Raw genomic sequence first — 8461 nt, 5'->3', positions numbered from 1 at the left:
GGGGAAGCCAAGAAAGATTACAGAACAGGTGATATATATGCTGATCCCTCAACATGAGAACAGCTCTGAAACTGGACAAGACTTGATAAATCTTGTTGGCTACAGAGTCCTCATGACTTATTATTACCTGCCATCCTTCCATATGGCATGGATAGAGATTTATATTACAATTTGGTTATGTAGTTCAAATGGACTTTTAAAGCTGACAGATGCATTTTTACCTGTTCCAACATAGAACAACAACAAAAAAATCATCTTTAGTTGACTTGTACATACCTCACATTCCATACTTGTGTTAATGCAGATATATATGTTTCCTTTAAAATTTAGGTCTTTTCAACAAAAAAGGACCAGACACCCTCCAAAAAAGGAGAGAGTCAAGAGGAGCTAGGATGTTGACTGTGCACAGGTACAGAGCACAAGCCCTGTACATCAGTGGGACCACAGACACTGCTCCAGAAAGAGAAAATGGATAGGCGGTCCAAGGAAAGACAAAGACAGTCTGTGAAAGCTGGAGCTGAGTTAACAAGATGACCCCCAAACAAGGAAAAACAGAAGTTTGTACAGAAATGAAACAGTAATCTAAATTTACTCAAGGCCCAGACAAGAATAGTGCGTCCCGTAGTTGTGAGGAGCTGAGTGTTGTACTAGTTGTCTTATAGTGTATTTTGGGAGATGAGAGAACTGGGAAGAGCCAGGGTGGCTGCACAGATGGAAAAGGGAAGCAGGAGAATAGTCAGCTTGCTAATGGAAGGTAGCCAGCCACTGAAAATAGATGCCTTCGCAGGGCATCTAGAGAAATAGTGTCTAAGACCAAACAGCTCAGGCACAGACAGATGCCTGGCTGGAGAAACTAAGGGCATCCACAGTAGATCTGACAAAAACTCTAGTGAGGACAAATATAGGCAAAAAGAAAAAAAAGTCAACAGTGTATTTCTGCCTAGCATCCTAAAACCAGGGAAATCTGGAGCTTATATTGGTAAAATTATTCTCCAAACTGATTCAGAGTAAATCATTAGAACTAGAAGTTACTAGAATTTTCTAGAATTACCAACTTTTGGAACTTGTGAAAATTATGAAACATATTAGAAGAGGAAATTAGGGCTCCTATTATGAAACACAGCTGACTGAAGACTCTCATGGTTTCATGAAAATAAAAACCATGAGTTTGGCTTAGGCCATGCATGCTGTGTCCCCTGGGGAGTTACCACAGACAGCAATCCAGGCAGCAGGCTGTTTCTGCCAACAGTTCAGCATGGTCTCATGCCTGCATAACAAGAGGTGGTGTGGGGACTTGGGCCATATCAGCTACATCTCCAATTCCTTTATAATTGTTGTTTTATTACTATTGCGGGTCTCCGTGTGCCACAGCACATGTGTGGAAGTCAGAGGACAACCCTGGGAAGGGGGTTCTCTCATTCCACCACGGGACCCTGGGATCAAACTCGGGTTGGCAGGCTTGTGAGGCAAGTGCCTCTACCTGTGGAGCCATTTTGGCTGCCCACTTCTTCAGTTTCTGATTGGTGATTGGATATCAACGACCTGGGTACGCAGATGCTCCCAGCTCAGTTTTCAAGAAAGTTCAGAGAGGGAACAGACATCAGGGACTCACTATAGCAGAGGAGGCTCAAGAGGGGAAAATGCAGGAAGCACAGGCACAGGGTGGCTGAGAAGAAATACCACCGGACCAGCCGACTAAGCAGCAGCGTGGATCCAATGTGAAAGACCAGTCATTCGGGACCCAGCATAAAATGTGGAAGCAGGAAACAGCCCAAAGGGAACTCGGGCCCAGTGACTGACAGCGCATCCTGTTACCATCTGTTTGGGTTTACTGCTTTGCGCTCTGCCAGCGAAGTTGGAAAATGCATAAAACAATCCCATCCCATCTCTGGCAAGGAGGGTAATCAGAAGGAGAATATAATGAAGCCGGTCATGGAAATGGCGGGGGCGTATCCTGTAGAAATCAAAGCCAGCAGGCATGAGCCAAGACTGCCTCTTTACAAAATACTGCTGGGATTCTCAGTGCAGCATCCTGAAAAGGTCCTGGGAAGAGAATTCTGGACCACTTCCTAATCCTAAAAACTCTGTGGCAGATTCTCCGAGAGAGTATGTTGTTAGAAGTGCTCAGCTGGGTTCTTGGTTTGATTTCTATGGGCGTCAGGTACTGAGTCGACTGCAAGTCTGAAATTAGACAATGAATGCAAACCTTCGGGCCTTAGGGAAATAAATCTCCACCAAATCACCCCTTCATCTTTTGTGTTTCCTAACTCTTGGACTCCTAACTAGCACTGTGCGTTTCCATACCTTGCCACAAGGAAGCAGGGAGGAGAAGCCTGGTCCCTTGCCAACAAGTCTCAAAGGACACAAAATGTCACTCAAAGGATCCATTTTACAAGGGTTTTTTTCAGGGACTATATACAGTTGAGGGTCACACTGGACTTGGATAATACCAAAGGTGCCTAGTTATCCAGAGATGAGAAAGGTCTGCAAGTAACTGTGGCCTCTCATCCTGATGGAGCAAGGAGAAGAAAACTTGGCCAGAACACGGTAGCTACAACTTAGAAGTTACTGCCTGAACTGTGGTGCTGACACCAGGCTGAGCGCTGGGATGTGTGTGTGTGGGGTATCTCAACTTCTCACTCCACTTGCACTCTCTTGCCCAGCTTTGGCAATCTACTAAGAAGCAGAAACGGAAGTGTGGAGGGTCAATTTCCCAGGTTCCAGATAGAAAAGTAAGGCTTCACCTGTGAGGTTGAGCAGAGGAAAATGGAAAATAACTCGTGTACCTTGTATTTAGAGCAAAGCTGTTGACTTAGGCTGCATCTGAAATAGAAACTGAAAAGGTACATAGATGCATGTATATATATGTATATGTGTGTATATAAGAGAGATGTTGGATGGTGATGGCACACGCCTTTGCTCTCAGCACTTGGGAGGCAGAGGCAGGTGGATCTGTGAATTCAAGGCCAGCCTGGTCTACAGAGTGAGTTCCGAGAAAGCCTGGGTAACAGAGAAATCCTGTCTCGAAAAAACTCAAAATAGTAATAATAGATGTCATTAGGCAACACACACACACACACACACACACACACACACACACACACCAAAACAACAACAACAAAAAATCCACTAAAAACATTTGTGTCATTAAATATCTCAGTTTACACATAGTCAAAACACAAGTCATTTTAGGTTACAAAACTATGGAGTCATAGTATACTATGGACTCCCCACACCCTTCAAGATTCTTATATCAGTATAGATTGAGGTGCCTTTGTAATTTGCCTCCAAATGAAAATAAAAAGTCTGCCATGTCTAGGCCATCTTGGTCTACACAGAGTTCCAGGCCAAACAGAACTGTGTGTGTATAGTTAATATTGTATTGAAGATCTTCTGTAAGGGCAATTTAAATCATTTTAAAATTCTAAACACTGGGAAGACAGTGACCACCTGCTGAGAAGGGATAGAAAACAGCAACTCCCTCTCCAGCAAAGTAAAGCCCTCTGCAATGAAAGGAGTCAGTCCTTAGTAGAAACAACTGCTTCTAGGGCTGAAGCAGGAACATGCTCCTGGGGCATCCTGAAGCTTTATAACAACTTTGTATCACAATGTCTTAGAGGATAGCCTGGGCTACATAGAGGAAACCTTTCTAAAAACAACAACAATAATAAAACATAACAAAAAGTTTAAAGCCTTTACCAGTGATCAGGTAGATTTCTTCCTGATACTTGTTGATGTTCTTATATGACTGTGAAGTGTCTGTTCCTGGCTGGTGGACTAGCCATAAGATCTCCAAGTGAAATAAATGAGCATTTGAGCATTGTCTTTACCAAGGGGACGAATCCCTGATTTCAATAACTTGCTTGAAGATTGTAAGGAAAATTATATTTCTTTGAATTTGGAAGAAAGTTGCCTTACATTTAAACAATTACAGACGACGGCCTTATTTCTTTTTAATAAAGTTGTTACAACCACAGTGACATAGCATTAATGTACCAAGTGCTGCAATGACTCCTGAAACTTTTTTTCTTTTAAATTATAAACATGAAAACTCAAATGTTTATGATCAAGCCTTAGATTCTGATATCAAAAGTCTCAAAACACAAACGGGGCCTTTGTCATGGAATATTGTAGCAAATAGGTCAGAGCAGAGCTGGAGGCAAACACCTCAGGTGCCTATGAATGTCATCCGGGCTTGCAGAATGCATCAGATGCCACGTGTGCTCCTGCAGGCAGAACTCCTCCAGGTATGCTCCACCAGGGGCAGCTGCACAACCCCCACGGGATGCTTCCTGGGAAAGGACCACATGGTGCTGTAGCAGATGCCTAAAGCCTAGGACTCCATTAGTGGAATAAAGCAAACGCTGGCTTGTCCTGGTCTCCAGCTTTGCAGTTGGCGGTAGAATGGAACAAGAATGCATTTCTGGAAGTCAACCAGACCCAAACCCGGGGAAGAAAGGAATGCCATTTTAAAAAAATATCAGAAATAAAAGAGAAGCCAAGTATTCATTAGATAAGAAGTACATTTCAGAGGAAAAAGCATGCCAGGTGGAAACCATATTCCACCTAAACCAGACTAAATGACCAAATGTAACCCTGGGACAGAGAGTTGCTAACAGGCCACCCAAATTCCCTGTCTCATTTCCTATGTGAACATGTCAGTCAGTTGGCTGTGTACTTACTTTTTCTTGATCAAAGCTACTCAGAATGTCTATATTTTGAAAAACATAGAATTATTTTATCTGGCTTTCCTCAAATTTCTCATTCAATTAAAAAAAATCTAAGATTTTATGTGATCAGGAAGTTTCCAATTGGCCAGAAATATAGCATTTTAATTTTCAAAGAAAAATAAATTCCATGCATTTCCTTACCTCATATGTCAGAAAACAACTGAGATCTTCAGCCACATTGTACCTTTCAGATTTGTTGTAAGGGATTCAAACTTCTGTCCACTTCTCATATCAGGATCTTTATTTCAAAGGCACTAAATGTGCAGGACTTCCTTCAAGGTAGAATCGCCATGGACCCAAAGCCACATTCGTGAAGGAAGCTATATCTATTGTGGCTAGCTCACATCACATTAGCTGTTCTCAGTATCCATTGGCACATCTGTTTCATGGGTAAATCTGAAAAACAAAAGGGTTAAAATACATGCTAGACATACATGGTATGCACAGAATGTGTTCCTTGTTCTCTGAGGAGCTTCCAGAACACAGCCTGACATTGGAGCCACTTAGGCAACTCAAGCATGATGCTATCCTCCCAGGTCCCACTTTAAAATGACAAGCAGAGGTTTGTTGTTATCCCTAGTGGAGGTAATATTCCACATTCAAAGTATATGCAGAGCAGGGCCTACCCGTCACAGCTCCTGCTGAGAGAACAGTTAAGGTGATCTTGACAAAAGACAAGACACTGTTTTCTCTCCTTGGTCCTCTTGTTAAGGCACTCTGCCTGTATTCAAGGAGATAAGAATGACATGAACACAGCGGAATTTGAGTCTGGGGGAAGGAGAAAGAGGGGGAGGAGGAGGAGAAGGGGGAATAATAATAATAATAAGAAGAAGAAGAAGAAGAAGAAGAAGAAGAAGAAGAAGAAGAAGAAGAAGAAGAAGAAGAAGAAGAAGAAGAAGAAGAAGAAGAAGAAGAAGAAGAAGAAGAAGAAGAAGAAGAAGAAGAAGAAGAAGAAGAAGGAAGGAGGAGGAGACAGGAATTAGGTTTAAAAGAATGAGGATGCAAGTCTTCCTTTGAGTGGTTCTGTTTGGTTCTCTGCCTGGGCTCTTCTCTCACTTGCTCAGCAGCAGGAGTCCTTTCCATGGTTTCTGATGGAAGTGATCCTCTAAGTAGGCTGCCTTTGTGCCCAGAAGACCAGGACACATATCTCCTCAACCTACCCCTCCATGTGTATGTCTCAAGTGTCTTCCCAAGACAGGTCCATGCTACAGAGATCCTTCAGTAACAGTTGGGTTAATTTCCAGTGGAGGGCAGTAAAGTAGAAATAGCTCATGAAAGAGATAATAAATAATGGTGGTGAGTAGAAGCCCAGATACAAAACCTAGAGACGTTCATAAAGATGAGGAAGAATAATTCTCTAAATAGAGAATAAAACGGCCACTTTTCTCTTTTAAAAATATTCTTATCTATTTTTAACAATCTCATGCATATATACAATGTATCTTGATTATATCCACTCCCAACTCCCTATTCCCACTCCCTCTTGACCTTTTCCCCCCAATAAAACTCCTCCCACCTTCTCTATCTATCTGTATTGACCTCTTCCCCTATTAGAGCCACCTATTTTTCTTTTTCCCATTTTTCCTTGATAATATGTCAATTTTTAAAAGGTATTTGGGCTCCATTATATTTACTCCTGAATCATTTCTTCATATAATATATAGATATAGATATTCTATTCTACTGTGTCCAGCCAGAACTCCCTGCATGAGATGAGCATGGATGATGTAGAGGTGCTCACACCCCTGAGGAGAAATGACTGCCTCTCCTCCATCAGCTGCCAATTGCCAAATATTCCTCAGCTAGAGGTGGAGCCTCATGACTCCTTCCCCACCCATGCTGGAATTATTGACTAGCAGGTAACTAGAACTGCTGTGAATTTCATGAGTATAACAGGTCTTATTTAGGCAGCCATATCGTTGAGGTTTTATGGGTAAAACCTCATTTATTAGGTTCCCTGTCATTTATCGGAGACATAACTTTTGACAGTAGACTGCCTGGTTTTCTTGCTCTTACAGTCTTTCCAACCCCTCTCCCATGATGTTTGCTGAGCCTTAGGTGGGTTGTTACATTGTAGGTGTTATCAACTGGGGCTGGGCATCCCATGGCCAGTTGTTATCATTAGCTTGACCAATTGTGGCTTCTGTGATAGTCTTCATCTGCTACAAAGGCAAGCTTCTTTGGTGAGGTATGAGAGCTACAACCACCTGTGGGCATAAAGGATAAATATTTAGAATGTAGTTCACGATTATGCTGTTTAATAAAGTGACCATAGTAGGTTCTCCTCTGAGATCCATTGACCTCACCAGTTATGGCTAGTTAGCTAGGTGTCCAGTGCCAGCTGTGATCTCCCTCCTGTTAAATGACCTTAAGTTCCATTAGACATCTGTTGGTTACCACCAATATATGAGTACCACTATTACACCTTTATAGATATCTTGCCATGCTGGTGTCACAGCTGGATAGGACTGTAGATTGCTTTCCTCTCTTGGAAGCTTGAATAGCATCTTCTTGTGTTACAGGCACAAGTCCTCAGGGAGGAGGCTTTCAGGTCAGATCCAGCTTGGATCCTCTGAATCCTGTGTCTCAAGTGCATGATACTTTCAGCAATAATACTTATCTTCAACCTCTAGGAGGCAACAGCAATAGCCTGTGTTGATTTGGGAGTTTCTTGGATTTCCATGACAACTTGAAAGGCTACTCAAGTCTAGCCCTGCAGTTTCTGGTACTTAGTCTAGGGCTCAGGGTGGGGAGGAAAGCATTATCACCCCAGTGGCACACTTCTGTGTACATATACATTTATATTATTCTATTCCAATCAAGGTAAACATAAATAATGATTCCTTTGACTTTTCAGACATCTTTGGCGTTATTTATTCCTCCTCCCTGTCCTTCTGTATTGACCTCATCACCTATTAGAACCACCTATTTTTCTTTTTCCCTGTTTTTCCCTTAATAATATGTCATTTTTTAAAAGGTACTTGGCCCTGGGCGGTGGTGGCACATGCCTTTAATCCCAGCACTCTGTGAGTTCGAGACCAGCCTGGTCTACAAGAGTTAGGTCCAGGACAACCTCCAAAGCCACAGAGAAATCCTGCCTCGAAAAACAAAGCAAAGCAAAACAAAACAAAACAAAAGACTATACTTTCAGGGATCATTTCTATAGTTTGTTACTAGAGAAGTTTCTCTGACTGTGTAAAAGGTACTTGGTTTCCATCATATTTACCCCTGAGTCATTTCTTCATATAAAATGAAAATTGTACATGAAGAAAGGGACAGGATATACCTCAGTTGGTAGAGTGACTGCCTAGCACGCACAGAGCCCTGCATTATGTTCTCAGCACCCTATAAACCAAGAAAGCATGGGACACATGCTTATATCTCTAGTACTTGAGATGTAGAAGCAAGAAGATCATAAGTTCAAAGTCATGCTCCGCTACATAGTGAGTTCAAGTCTTTTGTGGGATACATGATACTTTGTCTCAAAAACAAATAAACAGAGAGCTGGAGAGATGGCTCAGCCGTTAAGAGCACTGCCTGTTTGTTCTTCCAGAGGACCTGGGTTCAATTCCCAGTACCCACATGGCAGCTCACAACTGTAACTCTACCTTCAGGGGACCTGACACCCTCACACAGACATGCATGTATGCAAAATACCAATGCACATGAAAATAAATAAATCATTTTAAAAAACAAACAGGAAAAGGAGAAAAAGGACTGTGCTCTGTTGA

The 8461-nt window shown here is 42.2% G+C and overlaps 1 pseudogene; it reads left to right on the top strand.

Moving 5' to 3' along the window:
- The first annotated feature begins 7865 nt into the window (after positions 1 to 7865).
- LOC113832722 lies at positions 7866 to 7939 on the top strand (annotated as a pseudogene).
- Positions 7940 to 8461: the final 522 nt, after the last annotated feature.

The sequence above is a fragment of the Cricetulus griseus genome, assembly GCF_003668045.3.
Source record: "Cricetulus griseus strain 17A/GY chromosome 1 unlocalized genomic scaffold, alternate assembly CriGri-PICRH-1.0 chr1_1, whole genome shotgun sequence".
NCBI lineage: Eukaryota > Metazoa > Chordata > Mammalia > Rodentia > Cricetidae > Cricetulus > Cricetulus griseus.
The sequence above is the reverse complement of the archived record's forward strand: the minus strand, read 5'-3'. Positions and strand labels throughout refer to the sequence as shown.